The 14,403-nt window shown below is 35.6% G+C and overlaps 1 protein-coding gene and 1 pseudogene across 1 annotated transcript in view; one reads left to right on the top strand and one right to left on the bottom strand.

Annotated features, from left to right (window-relative positions):
• Positions 1-14,403, top strand: part of LOC111144805 (catenin alpha 3) — a 1,765,227-nt gene that overhangs the window by 1,484,125 nt on the left and 266,699 nt on the right. The gene's annotated exons all lie outside the window — the stretch shown is intronic.
• Positions 3,696-4,052, bottom strand: LOC111144723 (annotated as a pseudogene).

Below are 14,403 nucleotides of genomic sequence, written 5' to 3'. Positions count from 1 at the left end.
CCAAAATGCAGAATGATTGCTTTCAAGCACTGTGATTCTAAATACAAGGTCTTTGTAAAATTGTGCTTGGCTGACAAAACCGAAGCATATACCACACAAAACATTATGCCATAAGGTGCCCACACCATTCTCATTGGCTTGTTATGCTGCCTTGTTAATACATTCAAATGTCTCCTTTGAACTTGGGATTCACAAAATTATCTGACCCATCATTCATTCATTCAGCTGTTTTGTAAAAAGTGCAATGGAATTATTTTCATAATTTTCCTGAAAGCTACTAGTAAGTGCTGTTTGGTTAGATAAGTGACATGGTGAAATTTAAAAACAGCAGTATTGAATGTAGAACGAGATAAGTCAGAGATGATCTTATGAAGATCAGAGGCAAGCTCACTAATTGTTAAGATGAGTGCAGTTATCATGTTCTTTGGACTTAAAGATTAACGAACTCATTTTTTGGGGGCACCCAGAAACTGATCAGGATTATGCTAGCTGGCTTTTGCTAACATGGCCACAAAACACTTAAACTGAAAACAGTTAAATTGAAAATTTATTTATTATTTTGGTCACAGAAGGGAAGTAGCTTAGAAATAATACCAATTAGCTAGTGAACTGCTCTTCCTCTAGGAAAATTTGTGTACTAAGCCAGGTTATAATTAGAAGGTGGCTTGGTGAATGTGCGATCAGAGCCAGAGTTGACTGGATGACATAGCATCATCAATTTTATGTTACCCTCAATAGGGAGAAACATTGGCCAAGTCAATTCACACTACCTGGTCAGGATATTTGCTCTCCTGAACAGTGCAAGAAACACACTAATGACCCTTTTTGTTTTACTCAAAGAGGGTAAACTGCAGTGTGTTAAAGATGTATTCTCCAAATTATAACCACATTCTAGTTATGTCTTTCTAAGACAATATCATGGACGTCTGTGTTTGAAATGTGAACAATTTTATAGAAATTTTCCCAAATTATTTCTGCATCTGGTAAATCTTATCCATGCTTCTCTATTTGTGGATATCTTTATTCTTAAGTCTTATGAGTAACTATACATTGTAGTTGTCTATTGCTGCATAGCGTACAACCCCAGATCTTAATGGCTTGAAAGTACATTTATTATCTCACAGTTTCTGTAAGACAGGAATGTTGCAACTATTTAGCTGGATGGTTTTAGTTTAGGTTGTGTCATTAGGTTTTAGTCAGTGCGTTGGCCAGAGTTCGAGTATATGAAGACTTGATTGGGATTCAGGAATGTGGTTCTATGATTGCTCATGTTGCTGTTGACAGTAGGATTAAGTCCTTTGCCATATGGGCTGCTCACAACATGTCTTTTCCCACTGCAAGTGATAAGAAAGAGAGAGAAAGAGGAACACAAAAGAGAAGCTACAGTTCTGTATAGCCTAATCTCAAAATCCCTGAAGTTTTTTCAGCTCACGCAACATGGCATACCTACTTTCAAAGCCACACTCATATTTTAAGTTCTTATCACTGTAGCATTATACCTATTATATAAAAATATTTATTTGCTATTTATGGTTGCATGATGAAGCACACAAAAACAGCTTTTTAAAACAATAGTTATTATTTCATGTATGTGTGTGTGTGTGTGTGTGTGTGTGTGTGTGTGTGTTAGGAATCTTGGATTCCTAAACTGGTTAAGTTTGGCTTAGGATATCAGATAAGGTTACAGTCAAGGTATTGGGCAGGTTTATCATTTTTGGAGACCTAAATGGGACTGAAGAATTCACTCCTAAGTTCTCCTATGTGGTTTTGGAAGGAGATTCAGTTCTTAACCACTGCGCTTCTCTCATAGGGCTTATCACATGGCTTTTTCTAGAACAAATGATGAGAGAATGAGACAGAGAGAAGAGAGAAAGAAAAAAAACAACAACTAACTTTGGAAGTATATACAATTACTTCTGTCATAATCTCTTAGCCATGGGAGATCACACCAGGTTGTAGATTCCAGGAGGAGGCAAGGATCACTGGAGACCATATTAGAGGCTGGATACCACAGCTACGATGGATGTGGCTTGTTTAAATTTAGGAAGCACTAAAATAGAGTGGCTAAAACATGGCTCCCTATCCTGGAAAAAAATGACAATTTCTTGGAAAAAATTAAAAAAAAAAAGCTGAATATACACTTACCTTATAATCCTGCAATTACATTCTGGAAATTAATTTCAGAGAAATGATCACTAAAGACTACACAAAAATAAATACTTAATTTTTCATAGAAGATTTTTGCTATATTCAAACAGTGAAATGATCAAAATATTCATGTGATTAGTTATGCAAACTGTGATTTAGCCATACCGTGGAAAACTACTTGCCCATAAAAAAGAACAAAATATTAATAGGTGCAACAATTTGAATAAACCTCAGGGCATTATCCTGAGTGAAAAAAAAGTAAATCTCAAAAAACCGCATTCTATATGATTCCACTTTTACAGGATTCTTGAAATAAAATATAGAATGAAGAACAGATTAATGGTTGCCAGAACTTAGAGACAGTCAAGGAGAGAGAGTGGGTGCAACTCAGGGTAGTCTGAAGGAAATTTCTGTGGTACGGAATAGTGCTGTCTCTTGGTTGTAGTGGTGATTACATGAATCTACACATGGGATAAAATAACATGAAAGCACATACATACTTTGCACCAATGGTAGTTCCCTCGTGTTATTATACTGTAGTTGTGTGTAATGTAACCATTGAGGGGTAAGGGGTAAAGGGTACATGGCACTGCTCCGTACTACCTTGCAACTTCCTGTAAATTATAATTATTTCAAAATAAAAGGTTAAAAAATAAGGCATGGCTCTTCAAATCAGACAGTTTTCAAATCCCACCTCTGTTACCTACTATGGATAAATTGCTTAACCTTTTTTTTTTTAAGATTTTATTTATTTATTTGACAGATAGAGATCACAGGTAGGCAGAGAGGCAGGCAGAGAGAGAGAGGAGGAAGCAGGCTCCCTGCTGAGCAGAGAGCCTGATGTGGGGCTCGATCCCAGGACCCTGGGACCATGACCTGAGCCGAAGGCAGAGGCTTTAACCCACTGAGCCACCCAGGTGCCCTGACCTTTTTTTTATTAGTTTAGAGGATACCAGTTAATTTGTTAGGATAATTTGTGATGACAAAAATTGTACACAGAGGCTAGAAAGAAAACACCTGAACGTGAAAATACAGGAGACTTAAGATTTTACCTTTCCTTGCATTATTCTTATTTTCAAATCTGTACCAAAAAAGGGAAAAAGGGGTGAAGAGATAGTGTGAGGGGGCAGAACAGAGAGTGAAGTCCTTCCAGAATTTAATTGTCAATCTGTAACTTATAGCTTGTGTTATTCTTACCAAAGGGTGGCATTCTTTTGGTTTGTTCATTTTTTTCAAATTTTATTTAAATTCTAGTTAGTTAGCATATAGTGTAATATTGGTTTCAGGAGTAGCTTTTAGTGATTCATCACTTACATACAACACCCAGTGCTCATCACAAGTCTCCATAATCTGGGGGAGGCATTATTAAAACATTGATTTTCCTTCTTGGGTGTAGTCATGACATAAGTCTTTGATACTTAACTAAACTGTTGGTCCCAGCTCTTATGTCATTCATATTTCAGTGATCTTATTTAGTATCATTATATTTTCATCTCAAATCTTTTTTTCTTTAAGCAACTGATAATAAATTTATTAAAAAGTTTGATTTAAGTATCAGCAGTGGTGACTTCAACCTCCACTCCTGGCTCAATAGTGATGGAAATAATCTGCTTGCCAATCTCCGAGGGACGGTTCAAGTCAATGAGTCATTTGTGGATCCTCACCTGAAAATGATACCAAGTCTTAGAATCTTCACTACAAGAAGTTTTTCCTGGAGTGATTCTCAGAGTTTTCTGGGCATCTGGTCTGGTCCTTTCTCTTGGAGATTCTTTCCCTTTTCCCTCTCATCAAATTAGGGCATAACTTCTCCGAAAATTTTACCTTGCTGCTGCTGGAGTCATTCTAATTCAGTGAATGGCTACGTCTGGTTGCACAGGTGTCCTTCCCGGACCTTTAAAAGCCATGGCTGTGCTGCAGCTTCCTGACCCACTTGTTTCTCATTGAGAGTGGACAGCAGGGAATCAGGAGCGACATCAGAAACTGGGTAGATAGAGCTCCACTGCAGCTGGACCGCATCTTTCTTGAAATACAGCTAACAGTCTCTCTTTGCTACCACTTTAGGAGTGTGTATAAAGAGTTACCATATATTGTTCTACTTATAACTTCTTATTAATGTCATCACTTCCTGCTTTAGCTCTTCTAATAATGATTTACAATCCAACATTTCCATTTCCTCGCCCTTAGAGATGGAATCATTGCATGTTTTCAAGTATGAAAGGACGATGATACGTTTTAAAATATCTGCTCCTTTTTTTTTAAAGATTTTATTTATTTATTTGACAGAGAGAGATCACAAGTAGGAAGAGAGGCAGGCAGAGAGAGAGAAGGGGAAGCAGACTCCCTGCTGAGTAGAGAGCCCAATGTGGGGCTCAATCCCAGGACCCTGAGATCATGACCTGAGCTGAAGGCCGAGGCTTAACCCACTAAGCCACCCAGACACCCCTAAAATATCTGCTCTTAAGTAATCACCTGCCTCATGTGCAAAATGAGGATTATAATATCTAACTTAAAGACTTACTATGGGGATCAAATGAAATAATGTTTGTGAAGGACATAGGGCATTGCCTATATTGGCTTAAACATTGAATAAACAGTAACTCAATATACCAGCACCTATATTTTCCTCTGCTACTTTTTCCCCTCACATTTGTTCATGACCATTCTCTGTTTTGCACTGGCTCATGATGGTAGCCATCCATTCAGCCATGCTGAAGTCGTGCTACATTTTCTGAGTACTCTCTCCTCCTGTAAGTTCCTTCACTGCATCATTTCTTGCCCATTACTCTGTGCACATCAGATTCTACTGGATACTGAAGCCACATTGGAAAGAGAGCCTTCTTCCCTTTTGTTCCTTTCAAGTATTGAGTTACATTCCACAACAACATAACGTGTCCCTTTTTTTGAAGATTCACTCATGAGTCACAAGTCTATAGGGAATCAGGCGGGGGCTACTTCAAGGGAAATCATCACACTATATACTGAGAATCTCCTCTCCCCTCGGGCAACCAACCTGCATTTTTGGACAGATTATGCATATCACTTCTATTTCATAGAGAATGAGTTCCTTTTTAGGACGTTGCTCAGTTCCTCAAACAAACAGATTTCTTGTTCCAAAGAGACAAGTTTAATATGTCACACTATTTTCTTTCTCTTTTCTCCTCACTTTATGTTCAGAAAATCCACTAATTGGATGATATGTATTCTCTTTCTCTCTTTCCTGAAATACTTAAATGATAAGTCATGTGATAGAAAATTAGAAACTAGCCTAACCAAACACTTGTATTATAAGGGACAATAAGAGATAGAAAGCAACCCTTATTTCTTAAAACAATGAAGAATACATTGTCCTGAACTCTCCAGGCCTCATGCTCCCACCCCTCACCCCACCTATCTCTCTCTTCATATATGTATCAATATGTATATATAAATGCAGCAAAAGTAGATTTAATGCAACTATATCAATTTACTGTCAGATGCAAACAATATAATAAAGTACACTTAGCTAAGATTTTATGTCTTTATTGTCATGTCAGCAATTAACATGGTATTTTCTACAATTTATACGCTAGGTAAGGATTTAACCTCCTGCTAGCAGATACACAAATATTTTGTATGAAGGAAAAGCAAGCACAACTTAAGTGGGTGTGACTTCATGCTGCAGATTTCAATGGGCACGTTTTCTTTTATTTAGCAGGCAAAGGGTAATGTTAACTCTGAAGACAAAGAGGTGGGATAGCTGTTACCTCTGTGAGTTTGGCAGGCTGCCAGCATCACAGGCAATAGAGTCTGCTAAATCTTTTTTTCTTAACGCTTTTGCTCATGTAGACTACTGAATACAATGCATAGAAACACAATCCTTTCAAAATTACACAACCTCCAATGCTCCTTACAATGTTTTTGGCTGCTGTCATCCAAAAGCCCACTTTCTGCTGATTTCCCATTTTAAATGACTCTTAAAATAATTTCTTGAATCTACTTTCATGAAGCAATTCTAAGGAAGGGAAAAAAAAATCCCCCTAAGAAATTTGGGTAAATATGGCCAAGGGCCAAAGCAGAAAATGTGCTTTGCAAAGCAGTAGCCTGCCATTTCTTACATATTAAACCCATTATTGTGAATTGGGCATTTCGTCACTTCTTTCTTCCTGAAATGCGTCTTACAGCTGCAGGCACTTGGAAATGCTCTGAATTAAAAAGTTTGGGAGTTTTAAATTAGTTCATGGTCTGTGATGGGTGAGTCCGAAAGTGATTTAGGAGGCCAAGGTGGCTTAATATTACTAATGTTTACAAGATGGTTTCAATATTTCTTCTCATCAGCTTAGCTCATACTCAATTATAAGATAATAATTAAATTATTCTGGAAATCATCTTATATCTATTTTAAGTACTAGTACAATATTATAAATTTTCCCTGACATATAAATAATATAGCTTCTTAATTTATCTTAGCTGGTATGATATATGAATAAATTACTATTTTCTTTTTAATTTTTAAAATCTGTAATCTGTCTCAAATACACCAAAGCAAGTAAAGACATTTGGAATACTATGTGGGGCATTACAATTTATGAGGATCACTTTCCTTCATCTGCAGATATGAGGAAACCTAACATTAAATAAGTATTTTTTTGTCTATTTAAAGGTAATCTAAATATTCTATGAAGTTATAAGTAGAAACTCCCTAACAGAAAAAAAATCTTTTTTTTAAAAGATCTTATTTATTTATTTGAGAGAGAGCATGAGAAGCGGGGGAGGGTCAGAGGGAGAAGCAGACTCCCTGGTGAGCAGGGAGCCTGATACTCCAGGATCATGACCTCAGCCAAAGACAGTGACGTAACCAATTGAGCCACCCAGATTCCTAAAAAAAAAAAAAAAATTATATATATATATATATTCTTAAAGCTATTTGAATGAAAAATTTGCAAAGGGATTGTGATAAATGATACACTTATTGGCTGTATGGGCAATTTGTACAACATAGGACAAAAAAGACATCCGTCATTCTTGTTCTAATGATATTTTCCTGAGTGAAAGGTAAACATTAATGAATACATTTATGCAAATACTAAATTGAAATCTTCACAACAATGCAGCATTGAACGCTGTAGCCCTCAATTACTCTGGTTTCACCTTCCCATTCTTCCCTTTTGGTGTGGGAGGGACTACTCACTGCACACCCTCTCCCTAAATAATCCCTTCGCAGATGCTGCCCGTGTCTGCTGTCCCCATATCTGGAGCCCCTTGGAGCTTTGGTGTGGCAAAGGTTGAAGTGTACATTATTCATTTTTACTATTTCACTTTTTATATTCTCCATGAGGTCTGGCTCTCCCTTTGGAACTCAGGATCCATTATATCTTCATGCCTTGGCCAAAACTTCAATTTTTTTAATTCCTCAAACTGCTATCTTTTTCTGTGTCGATGGTGTTGCTGCTGCTTGGAAGCATTCTGGGAAGGGATCCAGCTCCAAATTTACATTGGTTATAAATCAGGCAATTCATTAATGATACAGCATGACCGAAAGTTCCCAAACCGTTGCTTCCCTGAAAGTTAGCGCTTAGTCCTGTAGATGCCCCCAGAGAGCTCTCTTGTTTATGGGAAGTGTTCTTTCTACAATGTAACATCTGAGAATATTTCCTTGGGCTTAACCCACCCAAGAATATGGCTTCCTGCATTTACCAAGCGTCTTGGGTCCTAGAGAGATATTATAATTCTATCATTTTCAGTGAGATCATGTTTTCAACACATTTTGTAAATAAACTCTGTGTGAATTGTTTTGTGAACCTTATTCAGTTATGTTGGTTTTTTTGCTTTTGTTACCCCATCTGCTTATCATAGTTTTATATATGTGCAGGACACACTGATATCCTACCTGCATTATAAAAAAAACCATATTATGTTGTTGTAGTTCATGCAGTTTTAAAGGAAATGTAAATCTCTGTGAAAATAAGTGTACCAAAATATATACATTTAAGCTAAAGATAAAATTGTAAGCATTGATTAAAAGAAATAGTCATATCCACTCAGTAGCTTTTCCCTGGAATTGTGAAATTGGCCATCCTCTATAGAAATTCTTTTTTATTGCTGAGCCTAAGAAATCGTGTAATAACTAGAGATTTTTTTCTTATCAGAATAAAAAAATTGTACCCCTTTATTTGTAATGCAAGAACCTTTGACCCAGTTGAGGCTTGATTATTTCACTAAGCTAAAATTATGAATCTGATGTTTTTATTATCTTGTTTGCTTTACTAAATTATAGAAAGATACTAAAGGATCATGATTATTTTTCTCCTATAACAGTTGTATATTTCATGCTTCCTAGCATACCTAAGCTTTTTCTACCCATACATGGCACAGTTGTTTTTCAGTGCCTGAAGATCCTTTCTCATATTTATTCTTATTTTACTCCAGCTGGTTTGTACAATGCTATTACTTTAAGCAATCAATTAAAAATTAACTTAACACGCCTTAGATGTTATATGCTAGATGAATTTTCTTACAAATCTATATTACGTAATGTATTTGACTGTGTTTTCAAGATACAAGAGCCAGAAAAGGGCACGAAGTTAGAGAAAAGCATTCTCAGCTACTACATATTTTTGTTTTACATCTCTCTCTCTCTTTCTTTCTCTCTCTTTTTTGTCTCTCTTACTCTCATATAAAAGTTGGTTAGAGTATAGACTGAAATGTTTATTATATCATACAGAAAATGCATAGATATTTGCTATAACATATACATATTTCAACCAAGCATGAGAAACACATATTCAAGTTTTCCTGAGTCCACATGATTTACTATAGTCCCAATCTGTAAACAGAACCTAACTTATTACTATAAAATATGGAGATATGGAAAATGGGCTTATCTCTGACTCTTCTGTTTTTCTCATGTCTTTTAAAACATGTTGTCTTGTAAGACACCTATAATGTCTGCATCTTCTACCTTCTATCCACCCACTTCTCCACACTGACCTTTTTTTATAGTTTCTCAAACATGCCAAGTATGATCATACTGTAGGGTTTTGGAAATACCAGTTCTCTTTGAATTGCATCTTTTTATCCCAGATGTATGCATGCACCTCTCCCTCATCCCCCTCACCTCTCTTCCAAATGTACCTTATTGATAAGATGTACCTTAATCTCCTTATTTAAAATTCTGCGCACTCATTCTTCTTACCTTGTTGCAATTTATAACATTTCTTTCCTTATAAAATATCAGACATTTACTCATTCATTATAGTTTTAAAAATATTTATTTATTTGAGAGAGAGAGAGAGAGAAAGAGAGAGAACATGAGCAGGGGCAGAGGCAGAGGGAGAACTAGGCTCCCCACTGAGCAGGGATCCTGATGTGGGGGTTGATCCCAGAATCCTGGGATCATGACCTGAGCCAAAGGCAGACACTTAACTGAGCCACCAAGGTGCCCCCATCCATTACATTTTTTGTCTTTCCCCTCAGTAGAAGCTTTTTTTCCCTCCATATACATATCCCCAAATCATAGAACAGTGCCTGGGATAAAGTAGGGTCTTTATTTATTAACTGAATGCATAAATATGTATGACATACCAGAAATTATGTTATTACTTTAACTGCAACAATATTTTACTCATTGACATATACAGACCTTTAAACTGCAATTTAAATATTGCCACCTCCTGAGAAGGTGAAGATGGTGTTGGAGAACTTTCAAAAATATGCATTTGCATAGAAAGCATAGCAACTTTCCACTGAATATTCTCAGGGTGGTCTTGGTAGGGGCCCAGGTAGTATTGAAATGCAGGGAACTCAAGCCACCTGGTCTTGTATGCCCTGGGCATTGATGCCTCTGTGCCTGGGAGAGGAGAATCCTCATAATATAGGAACAATGGTGCTTATGTGGAAATGTGGAGTATGTGGGGTGTATGCGAGGCAAGTAGTGGTATTTCATCACATAGTTAAACAAAACAGTACGTGTGAACAAAATACAAGGCCAGAAAGAAGTTACTTTTCAATGTAAACTGACTCTATTTTCTAGTAATGTATAGTCTTTTTATATGCATCTCACCTTTTTAAATTCCTTTAAGTACAATTTTCCAAATTGATTTGATTAAACATTTTTTTTTCCTTCAAAACATCCTGGGGAAGTTTGGTTTTTATGTGTTTGCTAAGGATGATATAAATACAGAATGATGTATGTATCCAAGCAATTTGGAAACTGCACAGTACTCTATAAATGCTACTTATTTTAATTATTATTATTTAGTGGCAATTATATAATGATTTAGCTAAGCTCTGCTATATTGTTCTAGGATATTATCAGTCTAGGAATGCTCATAAAGTTCAGTATCATTGGCAGGTGTATTTCGTCTTCGTAATCTATTTCCTGGGAATATGTAAAGGGAAAGGCATTGGCAGGTTTAAAATTCTTTTCTTTTTTCTTTCCTGTGTTTGAATAACTACAGAATTACTAAATCCTATACAATTTCCCTCTCCATCTATCTACCTAGTTCTTACTCCAGAAATGAGAAACCAAAATCATTAGCTGCTTTTCACCTTTGCCTGAGCCTCATCTACTGCCTGGGAATCTTGAAACTATAAGTGGGATGGAAAATTGAGCCCTGAAAAAATATTTTTTGATATTCTTTCACCACATTTTCTCATTAAACATACAGAGAGAAGGTTCACTGATGCTGACAGAGTAGCTGATTATGCCCGGAAGAAATATTGTGGTGGCAAGTACAAATTAGATCATCTTAGACTAGCTTGCATTTTGCTGTTTCAGCGGCTATAAATGACTATGGCAAAATAATTTTTTATTAATGTGAACAAATACATCAGGTAGAAAATTACTTTAAAAATAGTGATTTGGGCATTGCAATACCATTTCAACCCAAATGAGCACAATAGTATGGTGAGAGCTAGATGATCACCACCAGCCCTCATTTTAAAAAAAATCTGAACTCATGTATTTCAAAAAGCAATTAAGATACTTGGAGTTATGGGGCACCTGGGTGGCTCTGTGGATTAAAGCCTCTGCCTTCAGCTCAGGTCATGGTCCCATGGTCCTAGGATCGAGCCCTGCATTGGGCTTTCTGCTCATCAGGGAGTCTGCTTCCCTCTCTCTCTCTGCCTGCCTCTCTGCCTACTTGTGATCTCTGTCAAATAAATAAATAAAATCTTCAAAAAAATTTTTAAAAAATAGAGTTAGATAAATCAGTATATTCAGTAAACATCTTGCCTACTCCATTTCTCACTTCTTGCCATGATTAGTTTCATGAGGTAAAAGGCATCACTTTTAAACATTGCTTTTGACAAAATAGATAAATCGATGGCATGTCCGAAAGGTGGCCTTATTTTGAAGGTAAAACCAACATGAGAATACACTATGGAGTATTATGCCTCCATCAGAAAGGATGAATACCCAACTTTTGTAGCAACATGGATGGGACTGGAAGAGATTATGCTGAGTGAAATAAGTCAAGCAGAGAGAGTCAATTATATGGTTTCACTTATTTGCGGAGCATAACAGATAACACGGAGGACATGGGGAGATGGAGAGGAGAAGGGAGTTGAGGGAAATTGGAAGGGGAGATGAACCATGCGAGACTATGGACTCTGAAAAACAACCTGAGGGTTTTGAAGGGGTGGGGGAGTGGGAGGTTGGGGGAGCCAGGTGGTGGATATTATGGAGGGCACGCATTGCATGGAGCACTGGGTGTGGTGCAAAAACAATGAATTCTGTTATGCTGAAAAGAAATTAAAAAAAAAAAAGAATTTCAAACAACAGAGCTTTAAAAAAAAAAACTAACATGAGTGCAAGATGTGTGGTTAAGGGATGCATAACATTTTGGAAAAGATTCTCTAGCTTATTTCATGGCTATCCAGATATCTTGGACATGGGGGAATAATACATTGTCTATTTTCAATAATCTTCTCTGGGAAAAAGAAACTGCTCTCTTTGGTTGCATATTGTACAAAAGTATACCAACCCCATACAGTAAAATAGTTCCTACTCAGAGTGCCTAGATACATTTTTTTTCAGGAAATGTAATGAATAAATTTCAGAATTGTCATAAAATCACAGCATGACCTTTAAGGATCAAAATATATACCTTTTAGAATAATATATATTAATAATAGCATTATAAATTATATATTAGGGGAACTTATTTTCTTCCTTGTCTAGTCTTATATTCCTTCTTCCTTTAAGGTGAGTTGTGGTTAGATATTACTTATTTGCACTCACCAAAATATACTGAGTTCTGAGAAAGTACGTGTCAACTGAATATACATACACATCCTTTCATCTTCCAAGAGGCTACCTTTAAAAAGTATTAAAGACTTCAACAGCAAAAGACATCCAGATGATCTGAATAAAAAAATGGTCAGAGGATCTGAATAAATGCTTTTCTAAAGAAGACCTATGAATGGCCAACAGACACATGAAAAAGATGCTTAACATCACTAAACAACAGGAAAATGCAAATCAAAACTGCAATGAAATATCACTATACACCTGTCAGAATGGCTAGAATAAAAAAGACAAAAAAAATAATGAGTGTTGGCCAACATGGGAAGAAAAGGGAACCGTTGTGTACTATTGGTGGGAAAGCAAATGGGTGCAGCCACTATGGAAAACAGTAAAAAATAATAATAATTATTATTATTATTTTATTTTATTAAAAATAAAACTACCATAAGATTCAGTAATTCCACTGCTGGGTATTTACCCATAGAAAATGAAAACACTAATTTGAAAAGACTGCAACATTTTTTACAATAGTCAAAATATGGAAACCATCCAAGTGTCCATTTATAGATGAATAGGTAAAGACTATATATACACATACATATATATATATATATATAATGATATATATATATATATATAATGATATATATATATATAATGAAATATTAGTCATAAAAGAATGAAATTGTCCCATTTGCAACAACATGGTTGGACCCAGAAAGTATAATGCTAAGTGAAATAAGTCACACAAAGAAAAGTATAATATGATTTCACTCATATGTGAAATTTAAGAAAAAACAAAAACAAAAACAAATGAACAAACCAAGAAAAAAAGGGGACAAATAAAAACACAGACTCTTAAATACAGACAACAAAATGGTAATTGCCAGATGGGAGGGGTTGGGGGGATGAGTGAAATAGAAAAAGGGGATTAAAAGTATATTTATCCTGATGAGGACTGAGTAATGTATAGAATCGTCAAATCATTATATTGTATACCCAAAACTAAGATAACACTTTATGTTAATTACACTTGAATTTAAAAAGTATGAAAACCACAAACGTATAATTTTATTTTGTGGATTACATTAAAAATTTAGATGTAGTAACATAGATATATATTTTAAGTAGACGGTATTTAAAAGTCCAGGCTGTGCATGTGGACAGCTGTTGGTTATTCTGATTCTTTTATTACTTGAACAACAGAGGTTATGTTGAGATATATGCCCCTAATAGAAATACCCCATAATATAAGCCAATCCTTTATTTTACAAAGGGGAGAATTTTTTAATTGGCCAATTTAACTATAAAGCCTTTCAGAGTGTAGAGGCATCTGGGTGGCTCAGTAGGTTAAGCATCTGCCTTCAGCTTGGGTCATGATCCCCAGGTGCTGGGGTCCAGCCCTGCATCGGGCTCCCTACTCAGTGGCCTCCTTCTCCTGCTCCCTTTGTTATTCCCCCTACTTGTTTTCTCTCTCTCTCTCTCTGTCAAATAGATAAATAAAATCTTAAAAAAAAACCTAAAACTTTCAGAGTATAGATGAAATAGTCAAATATTTGCAAATTACTTAATATGCAAATTTAAATATGCATGTTTATAATAAACATTAAATGAAACATATTAATTGAGAACTATTATTTGGCCTTTGGTCACATTTCATCAAACACATTTGTTTGCCTTCTTTATTTGCATCTTGAGACATCAGTAGCTTTACATTTTTTGAGTCTTTGAGTCATCTAAAACAATTTTCCAGAAAATATAACTCTGTTTTAAATACTCAAATTAATGAATAGATGGGTAATGTCATCACTTGAAAATTTATTTCATAGATATCCCAGAAAATTAGGTCGTTTCCAGTCACTCATTTATTTTATAGGCATTTATACATGATTTCCAAAAAATAACCACTTACTTTGATACAGTGATTTTCAAAATGTTTGTTTAAAATTATATCTAATAGCTAATAGTTATGAGATGACATCTCAGGAATATTTACTAAATTGTTGTTATATTTCTTTGTTATTTTATTA

This window comes from Enhydra lutris, unplaced genomic scaffold, assembly GCF_002288905.1.
Source record: "Enhydra lutris kenyoni isolate GAN:26980312 unplaced genomic scaffold, ASM228890v2 scaffoldscaffold12, whole genome shotgun sequence".
Taxonomy (NCBI): domain Eukaryota; kingdom Metazoa; phylum Chordata; class Mammalia; order Carnivora; family Mustelidae; genus Enhydra; species Enhydra lutris.
Note: the sequence above shows the minus strand (reverse complement) of the source record. Positions and strands in the feature narration are given on the sequence as shown.